Source organism: Protopterus annectens, chromosome 8.part0, assembly GCF_019279795.1.
Source record: "Protopterus annectens isolate FY-2018-M chromosome 8.part0, PAN1.0, whole genome shotgun sequence".
NCBI classification, from domain to species: Eukaryota; Metazoa; Chordata; order Ceratodontiformes; family Protopteridae; genus Protopterus; species Protopterus annectens.
The window spans coordinates 497,578,423-497,593,405 of record NC_056741.1 but is presented as its reverse complement, the minus strand read 5'-3'; the positions used below and the strand labels follow the sequence as shown (position 1 = coordinate 497,593,405).

The following is a 14,983-nucleotide window of genomic DNA, read 5'->3' as shown; positions in this document are numbered from 1 at the left end:
TCACTGCAGTTCAGCTGATACAGTTCATCTGTGATTTTGGCCTTTGTGAGTAAGCAATCCCCTTTTTGTGATGACACAAATGTCACGTTGGAAAGCCACTAGCTTGCCTTGGTCTGTAGCTTCTTCACTGACAATAGGTTACTTTCTAGTTCAGGCACATATAGAACATTTCTTAAGTGTATCTTTCTGGTGATATTCAGAGAAATAGGACAATAAATAAAATGGTCTCCAATTCCTTTTGACTTTATTATCTGCCCATTAGCTGTGGTGATTTTTTCTGATTTTCTATGATCAAGTTGAGAGAAGAAATTTCTGTCACTGGTCATGTGATTTGTAGCTCCTGAATCAACACTATACCTGCACAGATGAGGTGCCACATTTGGACTGAAATGCATGCTCAGTGTCTGAAGTGACATCTGCTGCTTTATTGACATTCTTAACTTGTTGTGATTTAGCTTGTCTTTGCATTCTAGCTTTCTAGATTCTGCAATCTGCCTTTATGTGTCCTATTTTTTTTTTCTTGTTTTTTTTTTTTTGTACGTAAAGCATTTACATGTTTGTAGCTACATATTATTTCTGCTTTTCATCTTTAAAGCAGCCTCTGCACTGGACATACTTTCACTGTTTATGCTTTGTCTTGCACTTGTATTCATCTATAAGCTTGTCTTTAACATACTCTAATGTCAGTTCATCACCTGAGTGTGCATCAAGTGCTGTAACAAGTGTCTCATATCTCAGATAGCCCACTAAGAAAAAGTGCTTCAATGTGAAAGTCTTTTATATCTTATCCAATACCTCTAAGCCTTTCAATCATTTCTAAGGTATGCCATATATAAAGTATTCTAATTAAATAGAGTTTATTGCTGAGGTTAGCTCTTTCATTTACCTTTTGCAGTTTCTCCCACATTTCTTTAGTGGTTTCACAGTTGCATATATGTATAATTTGATCATCATCTTTGCAAAGTGAGATTGTGCTCTGAGATTTTTGATCCTTTTCTATCCACTCCTCCATGGGTTCTCTCAGTCTAACTTCATTTACATATTTCCATGTACTTTCTTTTATTAGAAACATCCTTATCTTGAATTTCCAGGACTGGTAACTCGTTCATCAGATTCGCTAATGGAAGCTTTGCTGAAGAAGTGTCAGTAGCCATAGTTACCATTTTTTCCATACTTTATCACTCACTATATTTTGCACTTATTTACTGCATCTGGTTGTATCTGGGTGCCTGGGCCCATAACCTGTTATAAAAACTTCTTCTGGGCACAGTCTGATTGCAATCTAAACCAAGGTATGGTTATTTTTATTTTTTTTAATGTCCTGAAACATACACGCCACATAAGGAACAGGAAATTACATCAAGCATATTACCATAAGTGTCCACCAGAAAACACTGCCATCTAGTGACTAACATTATTACATATAACTGAAATATATTATACACACATATAGCAGTTGTTGCTATATGGGTCTACTTCTAAATTTTGAAGTTTCAAAACTTTGAATTTCTTATGGGAGAAACCATAAAATCAAAGTTTTGAAACTTTGAAATGTTAAAAAAAAATCAAAAAAATATTTTTTTACATTTTTGCAGGGGGGTAAGCCCCCTGCACCCCCCACACCCCACGCTAATTAAATATAACAACTCTGAGATCACATTACAGTGATGAAAACTGTAAATATACCCCTCCACACTGTACATTGATCTCCATTTAAATGGTTTGAAGTTTCAAAACTTTGATCTTATGGTGTCAACCATAAGAAATTCAAACTTTTGAAACTTCAAAATTTAGAAGTAGACCCTGCTATATATATGTCTAACATAAACAACACCTGTCAACAACAACAAAGAAGAGTATAAAGGCTGATTGAATCTTCTGGTAAGTATAACTGAAGTCCAAGAGAATTCTTTCTTATTAATTTGTAATATGTATCTATCTATATATATATATATATATATATATATATATATATATATATATATATATATATATATATATATACACACACAGATATATATATATATAGATATATTACATACCCATACCTACCCATGAATTATCACATAGGTGGCAGCCCCCTTAATACAGAATAGGTAATAAGAGATCTGGGGACCCAGGTAGATAGTAATCTCTCCTTTGACAATCATATTGCCTAAGTAGTTAAGAAATCCTTCTATGTAACCCATCTAATTGCTAAGGGGTTCGCATCTAGAAATAAAGAGGTTATAGTGGACCTCTACTCATCACTCATCAGACCCATCATAGAGTACAATGCCCCATTTGGGATGTACCTCACAAGACACTTCCAACAGCTGGAGAGACCACAAGAGTCCCTCACCAAGAGGATTGATGGCCTCAAACATATGTCCTATGCAGCCCGACTGGAAAAACTCCGACTCAGTGGCATATCGCTTACTCAGAGGTGATCTCTGCCTGACTTACAAAGCCATATTCAACTCAGAATTGATGGACATGCTCCACCTAAAGAAATCCAAGTCACTGCGAGCCACTCGCTCTAGTGAGCCAAACCTCGCCACAACAATAAATAGAACATGCTGGAGGGATAGATTCCTGTCACAGAGACTCCCCATGCTTTGGAACAAAATTCCTAACTACATTAGGCAGAGCCCCTCACTAACACTCTTCAAGTGAAACCTTGACGAGTGGATGGGTAACAGAAAATACACCCCTGGGATCACTTAATTTCCTTTTTGACAGAGGCTCAGTTAATTAATCAATGGGGCAGCGAAAGCTGACACATTCTGGCTAGGCTTATAAATGCCCTCTGGCAGAGAGCTTAGTACCTACCTATGAACTTATGAACATATATATATATATATATATATATATATATATATATATATATATATATATATATATATATATATAGCATAATAAAAGGTATGAAATCATTATATTGCTTAAAAAAAAAAAAAAAGAGATAAGGAAATGTGCTCATATATAACTGCTGTATTCTTTTTACAACTTTTTTCTGTATTGGTCATAATGAAAGTAGTGGTTTGTCCAGCCTTATGCACATACCTTGTTTTGTTTCTACATTGCGCTTGTCCTGATATCCAGAGCATGGCAGAAGGAGGGGTACTTGAATTAGAATATCTTCCTGAACTTGGAACATCTATACACTGTGACCATTTCAGCCGCATTCTAGAGGCAGAAAGTAATCCTTTACTCTCTGAAAATGATGGAACTGCTCTGTCTACTTTAGAAGTTTCAGAAGCAGATGTCAACAATGTTATGCATAGATTTAGAGACTTGGAGAATAAACTGAACAGAAATAAGAAATGTATACATCATAGGGTTGTTCCTAGAGGCCTACATGTGATGAAAATGCCTACTTATGGTAAATATATCCCATGCTTCTAAAACAATGGCAAGCTCTGAATCCTGAGCTGTTTCAGTTATATGAAACTACTCATTGAATTTTTTCAGCCTATTAAGATGTTGTTGCTGAAAGAGATTATGACTGAGAAAGATAGGCTTAACTGTTTTCTTACATCTGCATCATGTAAACAGAAATTAGACAACTTGTATGTAGATGTGGCTACTTATAAGATGTGGCTGCAAGGAGCAAAGTGAATACAACTAATAAGGAACTTTGCTGATTTAAAGAAGGCTGTATATTTTCCTGGCTGAAACATGATGCATCTGTTCATGCAGGTTGTTCTGTTAAGAATATGATTAGTAACACAAATGTAGCTACTAAGAAGTTGCCTGCTGAAGGAAATACTGTGCTGTGAGCCCCTCCTCTGCTACCACAAATGCTGAGACTCTTAGTTTGGCTAAAGACTGTATCATTCCTTCGAATGTTTCTGTCTCAGACAGAATACACCTGTTAATAATGTTGTACAACTTGTTGGGTCTGCTTGTGATGTTAAGAAGTCACCTTTTTTTGGATTTACAACCTCTGGAGCTGATGAGGGAAAAGAACAGAAAAAAGGAATCATTCCAGCAGTAGGAATTGCATGCAGCAAAAGAGAACCTGAGGACAAACCCAGGTGGATCTGGGACCTGCAGTCCAAAGCAAGATTCTATAGTCTTGATTTTCCATATTTCATCTGTTGTTCTCACAGAAGTTGTTGTTCTTGCTCTTCTTTCGGCTTTTCCCGGTTAGGGTTCACCACAGCGGAACTCCAGTCCGCTAATGATTGGCAGTAGATTTCTTACGTAAGAGTCCTTAATAAAGGATTGTCTTTTATACCTGCTAAAAGTTCAGTGCTGAGTGAATTTTATTAGATTTGAGACTTTTGTGTGAGAAATATTTCTCCGAAATCTATTTATGGTAACGCACAGTCCCAGAATGTCACAATTAAAAAACCCAGTCAATTTGTTCCAGTTAATGGATCCCTGGCTGAAGCTTTTCTTGGAATGTGTGAGCAAGATATTAGAGCACTATTAAGTTGCAAACATAAGAAACATTTTTACAACTTGTCTGAGACTGAATTTCATGCTCTTTATGAATTAATATCAATTGAACAGTTGCATGTTCAACTAGCTAATAAAAAGGGGTGGGATTGTGCTAAGTGATGCCTCTACTTACCAGAAACTTAGTAATGTAGATCTTAATGTACTTTCATGATATACAGGTTAGTTTACATGAATTGCTTATGAAAGGCACCATTGGGAGAAATCTATATGAATATTTTTAGTTGAGTATCCCATTATACTGATTATTTATGTCATGCCAGAAGTGCATAAATGTTTAAGAGACCCACTTATGAGACCTATTGTTTTGGGTCATGTGTGGGCTACTGATCTGCTCTCTATTTTTGTTGAGAAAATGTTACATCCAGTGGTTGATAAAGTAGCCAGTGTGCTGAGAGATACAAAGCATTTTTTTTTCATTGTTGTCTAATTGGTCGACTGACTTTAATGGAGCTGATTTTTTTGCTTGTAACCATGGTTGTGACATCACTGCACAGTGACAAAGAAAAGAGATTGATTCAGAAGGAAAAAGTGTTGATGTAGGTCTGAATCTGCTGTGACCTTACTTTCTGATAGAAATAATGATGTCAATACTCAGTAGAATGCAGAAATGAATAGCGTTAGGTTTCCCTACCTATTCTATGTTGGTATTATTGTCTGAAATATAGTGAAGAAGAACTGTATTCTACAAAACGTTTTTGGGTGGCATCCTAATATTTTTTTTAATAACATCAGTCCTTGAAACAGTTATGTGTTTCTAAATCAGCAAGGAGTAATAATGAGTTGCTATCAAGCCGGAAAGAGGTGTATCCATGTAAATCTTGTGACGTGTAAGTATGTGAATAGTAGTAACAGTTACAAGAATATTGTGACTGGACTTATTTGCCAATTTAACTGTTATGTTGGCTGTAAAAGTTCTAATTTTCATGTATCTTGCTGTCTGCAAGGTTTGTGAATGTTATTATGTTGGTAAAATAAATAGAGCCCTAACGGACAGGATACATAAGCATAATAATGGTATCTCAAAGAAAGATGTTAGAAATGAGACCTGTGCTGAGATCTAGGGCCTTAACCCACCCAGATTTAAAAGTGTGTACGTAAGGAATGTTTTAACTTTTTAACTTTGTATATTAGATCTGAGGAAGCGCCTGTGATAGGTATGAAAGCACTCATCTTTTTATTGTTTTTCTATAGTTTTAATAGTTTTTTTAATAAACGTGAGTTCTAGTGAAATTTCTGCTGTGTCAGCTGGATATACTTGTTTTGTGCTATACTTGTTTTGTACTTTTATAGCTTTGCAGATGAGAGAAACGCAGCTGAAACCATTACAGTTCAACCTAATGTTACTGTTTTCACCTGATTCATTCTAATAATTAGAAAGAGTATTTTAGTACTGTATTGAATATATTGTATGTACAGAACTTGAAAGATACACATTCCTCTTGAAGAAGTCACAAGCACATGTCACGTGAATTCATCTGAAGAATGCATAAGCACTACTCATTTCATTCTTTCCAAGTACAAAAGTACTTACTAAATGACTAGTCCCATTCTATGCATAAGCACTTTCCATGTACAAGTTTTGCTTCAATAAAAATTTTACTGCAATATTTCAAATGTGTCTGAAATGACATGTGAGCATGATGTGTGGATTTATTGTGCATTTTCTCTTTTGTTTTTCCTCACTCGTTTTTTTTTTCTGTGTTTTCTCTTATTTTGATTATGCATTTCTTTCTCCTTTATTGTTTTGTTTGTCTCCCATTTAATTTCCTTTTTTTATAGGTTCAAATCCCCCAGCAGCAGGCTGGGCATGTACCTCCCAAAGTAGGGAATGATCACTTTCTGCCCATCTGGGGATTTCCTCACAGAGCTGTGGTGGAGGCACTGGTCCTGCACACACTCTGGCATGTGGCAGCAAACTTCACTAAAAGGGGGCTTTGGAATTTGATAGATGTGTACTGGTGGAGGTAGTGGATGGGAGAATTCATCCAGTCAAAGCCTCGCTTCAACATGTGGAAAACATGCTCTCCCAGTCAGTGCCAACGACTATACCACTATACAATTTAGACCCTTACCCCCTCAACATTGGGATCCTACACTATGACAGCATCTGGCAGTGTACCTCCTTAGCAATTCTTCATTTATCCTTTCCCCTGCACCCACTTACATATTCCCTACCCACACTACCTCTCATATAAAAAAACTGAAATAAAATGGGGGTTCTATTATGTAACAAAAAGTTAGTGTCCATCCTCTCTCACCTTCTGCAGCACAAATCCTCTTGATGTTTTCCTTGTGTCTTTCCCTCTTTGTTTGTCTCCCTTTTTCAGTCTTTCCTATGTCCCCCCTTTCTATTCTGTAATGAAACCATCAGAGTGTCCAAAAAAAAGACACCCCTATATAAAACATTATAAACCCCTTTTCTTTTTTAAACAGTCAATATAATGTGCTGTACAGTCTGCAGCTTTCCTTGAATATTTTAAGTGTGAATGCGTTTAGCCACATTTGCCCACGATATTAAAAAAAAAAAAAAAAAAGTAACACAATGCCTCAAGCTTTGGCAATGTAATTCATGACTTCCAATGCTGAACATTACATTATTTATTCTTTTGCGAGAAATGGACATGATTTAAAAAAAAGACTTTGCTTTTCCTAATTCATCAGAAATGACTTTCTTCTGGCTTCTTTCTGTAGTACCTCTAGCTCTCTCTCTCCAGCTCTTTAATTACCCTTCTTTATATCCTCTTCTTTTTGTCTGTGCTTACCAATTTTCTTCTGATAGAGACCTCAATCCCATCTCACCAGTGCCCTTCTAGTTTGTCCCTGTCTTTCATATTGTCTTGTACTGATTATTTTGCTTGTTATTGCATCACTCCCTTGTTCTCAGTTTCATTCCATTTAACGTTAACCCACCTTCATCCTCTTCTCATTGTTTTCTGTTTCATTCCATTTAACGTTAACCCACCTTCATCCTCTTCTCATTGTTTTCTGTTTCATTCCATTTTTGTTTTGTTTCATTCCATTTAACGTTAACCCACCTTCATCCTCTTCAACGTTAACCCACCTTCATCCTCTTCTCATTGTTTTCTGTTTTTTAACGTTAACCCACCTTCATCCTCTTCTCATTGTTTTGTTTCATTCCATTTAACACTCCTCTTCTCATTGTTTTCTGTTTCATTCCATTTAACGTTAACCCACCTTCATCCTCTTCTCATTGTTTTCTGTTTCATTCCATTTAACGTTAACCCACCTTCATCCTCTTCTCATTGTTTTCTGTTTCATTCCATTTAAAGGTAACCCATCTTCATCCTCTTCTCATTGTTTTCTGTTTCATTCCATTTAATGTTAACCCACCTTCATCCTCTTCTCATTGTTTTCTGTTTCATTCCATTTAAAGGTAACCCATCTTCATCCTCTTCTCATTGTTTTCTGTTTCTGCACACTTACTTGAAGTTTCATTGTTAAATGATCTAATATCTGTTTCTATTATCCCTAAGTACGTATCTGCGAATGTGTATTTTCTCTCAACTGGATGCCTGTATATATATATATATATATATAGATATATATAGATATAGATAGATAGATAGATATATTTCTTTCCTTGGGCTAGTACTTGTCTCATCTTTTTTGACATATTCCCTCCCTCTGTATAGCCTGTCTTTTTCCATTTCTGAGGTGACATTGTAATCCCCTTATTCCTTCTCTTTTCCAACCCTTCTTGTCTGTGACCAGTTAAAAAAAATGTTTTTATAGAATCCTTCTTCATCATCATTTGGTAAATATGTTTCATAATGTCCAGCATGCACCCTCCTCTCTTCCCAGCCAGATAGTCCATCTATCTATCCAACTTTTTGTAAATTTCTGGTTGATTGTCTACAAAATATAGTTGATTATCCCCTTTTCCTCTCCCTGATTTGTTGCCTATTTCTCCCTTTGGGTAGTCATAGTAAGTATATTCTCCCCTTCCATGATTTTCATTTTTTTTTTCTTGTCACAGAACAATGGCTTCCTTCTACTTTATCTTTTTATGTGTTCTCATTCTTCTGATATGATTTAATGAACTCCCAAAGTCCCACATAATTACCTATATGTTCCTTTTTGTTTTTGCCAACCCCACCCTGCTTTCCCATTTCCTGTCATTTGGCATAACCCTTCTCTGGGCCTACCTTCAGAGCTGAACACTGTGTTCTTTGGCAGCTGCCATCCATTTGCTATAAAAAATTTTTGAATTATCACATAGGTGGCAGCCCCCTTAATACAGAATAGGTAATAAGAGATCTGGGGACCCAGGTAGATAGTAATCTCTCCTTTGACAATCATATTGCCAAAGTAGTTAGGAAATCCTTCTATGTAACCCATCTAATTGCTAAAGGGTTTGCATCTAAAAATAAAGAGGTTATAGTGCCCCTCTACTCATCACTCATCAAACCCATCATAGAGTACAATGCCCCATTTGGGATGTACCTCACAAGACACTTCCAACAGCTGGAGAAACCACAAAAGTACCTCACCAAGAGGATTGATGGCCTCAAACATATGTCCTATGCAGCCCGACTGGAAAAACTCCGGCTGTACTCAGTGGCTTATCGCTTACTCAGAGGTGATCTCTGCCTAACTTATAAAGCCATGTCCAACTCAGAATTGATGGACATGCTCCACCTAAAGAAATCCAAGTCACTGTGAGCCACTCGCTCTAGTGAGCCAAACCTTGCCACAACAATAAATAGAACATGCTGGAGGGATATATTCCTGTCACAGAGACTCCCCATGCTTTGGAACAAAATTCCTAACTACATTAGGCATTGCCCCTCACTCACACTCTTCAAGTGAAACCTTGACGAGTGGATGGGTAACAGAAAATACACCCCTGGGATCACTTAATTTCCTTTTTTTGACAGAGGCTCAGTTAATTAATCAATGGGGCAGTGAAAGCTGACACACTCTGGCTAGGCTTATAAATGCCCTTGGGCAAATAGCTTAGTACCTACCTATGAACTTATGAACATATATATATATATATATATATATATATATATATATATATATATATATATATATATATGTATATATATATATGTGTATATATATATATATATATATATATATATATATATATATATATATACATATATATACATATATATATATATATATATATATAAGCATAATAAAAGATATGAAATCATTATATTACTTAAAAAAAAGAGATAAAGAAATGTGCTCAGGTATAACTGCTGTATTCTTTTTACAACTTTTTTCTGTATTGGTCATAATGAAAGTACTGATTTTTCCAGCCTTATCCACATATCTTGTTTTGTTTCTACATTGTGCTTGTCCTGATATCCAGAGCATGGCAGAAGGAGGGGTACTTGAATTAGAATATGTTCCTGAACTTGGAACGTCTATACACTGTGACCATTTTGGCTGCATTCTAAAGGCAGAAAGTAATCCTTTACTCTCTGAAATTGATGGAACTGCTCTGTCTACTTTAGAAGTTTCAGAAGCAGATGTCAACAATTTATGCATGGATTTAGAGACTTGGAGAATAAATTGAACAGAAATAAGAAATGTATACATCACAGGGCCTAGAGGCCTACATGTGATGAAAATGCCTACTTATGGTAACATATATCCCATGCTTCTAAAACAATGGCAAGCTCTGAATCTTGAGGTGTTTCAATTATATGAAACTATTCATTGAATTTTTTCAACCTATTAAGATGTCGTTGCTGAAAGAGATTATGACTGAGAAAGATAAGCTTAACTGTTTTCTTACATCTGCATCCTGTAAACAGAAATTAGACAACTTGTATGTAGATGTGGCTACTTATAAGATGTGGCTGCAAGGTGTAAAGTGAAGAAAACTAATAAGGAACTTTGCTGATTTAAAGAAGGCTGTATATTTTCCTGGCTGAAAGATGATGCATCTGTTCGCGCAGGTAGTTCTGTTAAGAATATGATTACTAACACAAATGTAGCTACTAAGAAGTTGCCTGCTGAAGGAAATACTGTGCTGTGAGCCCCTCCTCTGCTACCACAAATGCTGAGACTCTTAGTTTGGCTAAAGACTGTATCATTCCTTCGAATGTTTCTGTCTCAGACAGAATACACCTGTTAATAATGTTGTACAACTTGTTGGGTCTGCTTGTGATGTTAAGAAGTCACCTTTTTTGGATTTACAACCTCTGGAGCTGATAAGAGGGAAAAGAACAGAAAAAAGGAATCATTCCAGCAGTAGGAATTGCATGCAGCAAAAGAGAACCTGAGGACAAACCCAGGTGGATCTGGGACCTGCAGTCCAAAGCAAGATTTTAAAGTCTTGATTTTCAATATTTCATCTGTTGTTCTCACAGAAGAGCAAGTTGTTCTTCTTGTTCTTCTTTCGGCTTTTCCCAGTTAGGGGTCGCCACAGCGGAACTCCGGTCTGCTAATGATTGGCAGTAGATTTTTTACGTAAGAGTCCTTAATAAAGGATTGTCTTTTATACCTGCTAAAAGTTCAGTGCTGAATGAATTTTATTAGATTTGAGACTTTTGTGTGAGAAATATTTCTCCAAAATCTATTTATGGTAATGCACAGTCCCAGAATGTCACAATTAAAAAACGCAGTCAATTTGTTCCAGTTAATGGGTCCCTGACTGAAGCTTTTCTTGGAATGTGTGAGCAAGATATTAGAGCACTATTAAGTTGCAAACATAAGAAACATTTTTACAACTTGACTGAGACTGAATTTCATGCTCTTTATGAATTAATATCAATTGAAAATTTGCATGTTTAACTAGCTAATAAAAAAGGGTGGGATTGTGCTAAGTGATGCCTCTACTTACCAGAAACTTAGTAATGTAGATCTTAATATACTTTCATGATATACAGGTTAGTTTACATGAATTGCTTATGAACGGCACCATTGGGAGAAATCTATATGAATATTTTTAGTTGAATATCCCATTATACTGATTATTTATGTCATGCCAGAAGTGCATAAATGTTTAAGAGACCCACTTATGAGACCTATTGTTTTGGGTCATGTGTGGGCTACTGATCTGCTCTCTATTTTTGTTGAGAAAAAGTTACATCCAGTGGTTGATAAAGTAGCCAGTGTGCTGAGAGATACAAAGCATTTTTTTTTCATTGTTGTCTAATTGGTCGACTGACTTTAATGGAGCTGATTTTTTTGCTTGTAACCATGGTTGTGACATCACTGTTCACAGTGATTCCTAATGGCATAGGTATTGACTTTGTTTGACATTTTCTTTTTGATCATTCAGGATATAGTACTGCACACATGCATGCATTTTACTTAAAATTATATTAGAGCATAATATTTTTGTGTTTGAGGATGAGCAACTTTATCAACAAAGCTGGAGTTGCCATGGGCACAATGTGTGCCAATAGCTATGCTAACTTAGTCATGGCTTATTTGGAATTTCTGTATGTGTTGGCTGACCAGAATATTTTTCATCGGCTCATACCCTTTTATACTCACTTTGTGGATTATGTCATTTTTATTTTGACAGGTCCACAAGATATGCTAACAGATTTTGTGGAGTATTTGCAGAATACTATGAGCTTTCTTAGTTTCACTGTGACATACTCAAATGAAATGATAGATATATTGGATATGACTGTCTATAAAACTCACACAGGTCTGAGTATGAATTTATGTAAGAAGCCTTGCAAGAAAGTGAATATTTCACATACGCAGCACATGTACCCACATTTTTTTTCACAGAAATGTGTTGAAAGGATAGTTTTATAAGTTATCTAGGTTATGTTATGATGATGGTGACATGTTGAGATCTTTTGCCCAGCAGAAAATGATTTTCTATTAAGGGGCTACAAAGAAAAAGAGATTGATTTAGCTCAGAAGGAAGTGTTGAGATGTAGGTCTGAATCTGCCAGACCTTACTTTTCTGATAGAAATAATGATGTTGTATCAATACTCAATGCAGAAATGAATAAGGTTAGGTTTCCCTTACCTATTCTATGATGTTGGTATTGTCTGAAATATAGTGAAGAAGAACTGGCATATTCTCACTGCTGATGGGAAATACAAAACGTTTTTGGGTGGTACTCCTAATATTTGTTTTAATAACAGTCAGTCCTTGAAACAGTTATTGTGTTCTAAATCAGCAAGGAGTAATAATGAGTTGCTATCAAGCCGGAAAGAGGTGTATCCATGTAAATCTTGTGACATGTGTAAGTATGTGAATAGTAGTAACAGTTACAAGAATATTGTGACTGGACTTATTTGCCAATTTAACTGTTATGTTGGCTATAAAAGTTCTAATTTTCATGTATCTTGCTGTCTGCAAGGTTTGTGAATGTTATTATGTTGGTAAAATAAATAGAGCCCTAACGGACAGGATACATAAGCATAATAATGGTATCTCAAAGAAAGATGTTAGAAATGAGACCTGTGCTGAGATCTAGGGCCTTAACCCACCCAGATTTAAAAGTGTGTACGTAAGGAATGTTTTAACTTTTTAACTTTGTATATTAGATCTGAGGAAGCGCCTGTGATAGGTATGAAAGCACTCATCTTTTTATTGTTTTTCTATAGTTTTAATAGTATTTTTAATAAACGTGAGTTCTAGTGAAATTTCTGCTGTGTCAGCTGGATATACTTGTTTTGTGCTATACTTGTTTTGTACTTTTATAGCTTTGCAGATGAGAGAAACACAGCTGAAACCATTACAGTTCAACCTAATGTTACTGTTTTCACCTGATTCATTCTAATAATTACAAAGAGTATTTTTAGTACTGTATTGAATATATTGTATGTACAGAACTTGAAAGATACACATTCCTCTTGAAGAAGTCACAAGCACATGCCACGTGAATTCGTCTGAAGAATGCATAAGCACTACTCATTTCATTCTTTCCAAGTACAAAAGTACTTACTAAATGACTAGTCCCATTCTATGCATAAGCACTTCCCATGTACAAGTTTTGCTTCAATAAAATTTTTACTGCAATATTTCAAATGTGTCTGAAATGACATGTGAGCATGATGTGTGGATTTATTGTGCATTTTCTCTTTTGTTTTTCCTCACTCGTTTTTTTTCTGCATTTTCTCTTATTTTGATTATGCATTTCTTTCTTCTTTATTGTTTTGTTTGTCTCCCATTTCATTTCCTTTTTTTATAGGTTCAAATCCCCCAGCAGCAGGCTGGGCATGTACCTCCCAAAGTAGGGAATGATCACTTTCTGCCCATCTGGGGATTTCCTCACAGAGCTGTGGTGGAGGCACTGGTCCTGTAGTCACTCTGGCATGTGGCAGCAAACTTCACTAAAAGGGGGCTTTGGAATTTGATAGATGTGTACTGGTGGAGGTAGTGGATGGGAGAATTCAGCCAGTCAAAGCCTCTCTTCAACATGTGGAAAAAATGCTCTCCCAGTCAGTGCCAACCACTATACCACTATACAATTTAGACCCTTACCCCCTCAACATTGTTTCTCTACTATGACAGCATCTGGCAGTGTACCTCCTTAGCACTTCTTCTCTTATCCTTTCCCCTGCACCCACTTACATATTTCCTACCCAGACTACCTCTCATATAAAAAAACTGGAAAAAAAAATGGGGGGTCTATTGTGTAACAAAAGTTAGTGTCCATCCTCTCTCATCTTCTGCAGCACAAACCCTCTTGATGTTTTCCTTGTGTCTTTCCCTTTTTGTTTGTCTCCCTTTTTCAGTCTTTCCTATTTCCCTTTTCTATTCTGTAATGAAACCATCAGGGTGTCCAAAAAAAAGGACACCCCTATATAAAACATTATGAACCCCTTTTCTTTTTGAAACAGTCAATAAAATGTGCTGTACAGTCTGCAGCTTTCCTTGAATATTTTAAGTGTGAATACGTTTAGCCACATTCACTCACGATATTAAAAAAAAAAAAAAAAAGTAACACAATGCCTCAAGTTTTGGCAATGTAATTCATGACTTCCAATGCTGAACATTACATTATTTATTCTTTTGTGAGAAATGGACATGATTTAAAAAAAAGACTTTGCTTTTCCTAATTCATCAGAAATGACTTTCTTCTGGCTTCTTTCTGTAGTACCTCTAGCTCTCTCTCTCCAGCTCTTTAATTACCCTTCTTTATATCCTCTTCTTTTTTCTGTGCTTACCAATTTTCTTCTGATAGAGACCTCAATCCCATCTCACCAGTGCCCTTCTAGTTTGTCCCTGTCTGTCATATTGTCTTGTACTGATTATTTTGCTTGTTATTGCATCACTCCCTTGTTCTCGGTTTCATTCCATTTAAAGTTAACCCATCTTCATCCTCTTCTCATTGTTTTCTGTTTCATTTCATTTAAAGGTAACCCATCTTCATCCTCTTCTCATTGTTTTCTGTTTCATTTCATTTAAAGGTAACCCATCTTCATCCTCTTCTCATTGTTTTCTGTTTCATTCCATTTAAAGGTAACCCATCTTCATCCTCTTCTCATTGTTTTCTGTTTCATTCCATTTAAAGGTAACCCATCTTCATCCTCTTCTCATTGTTTTCTGTTTCTGCATACTTACCTGAAGTTT

At 36.0% G+C, this 14,983-nt stretch overlaps 1 protein-coding gene across 1 annotated transcript in view; it reads right to left on the bottom strand.

The window, feature by feature from the left end:
* Positions 1-14,983, bottom strand: part of LOC122808257 (melatonin receptor type 1C-like) — a 115,680-nt gene that overhangs the window by 1,033 nt on the left and 99,664 nt on the right. The window lies entirely within an intron of this gene.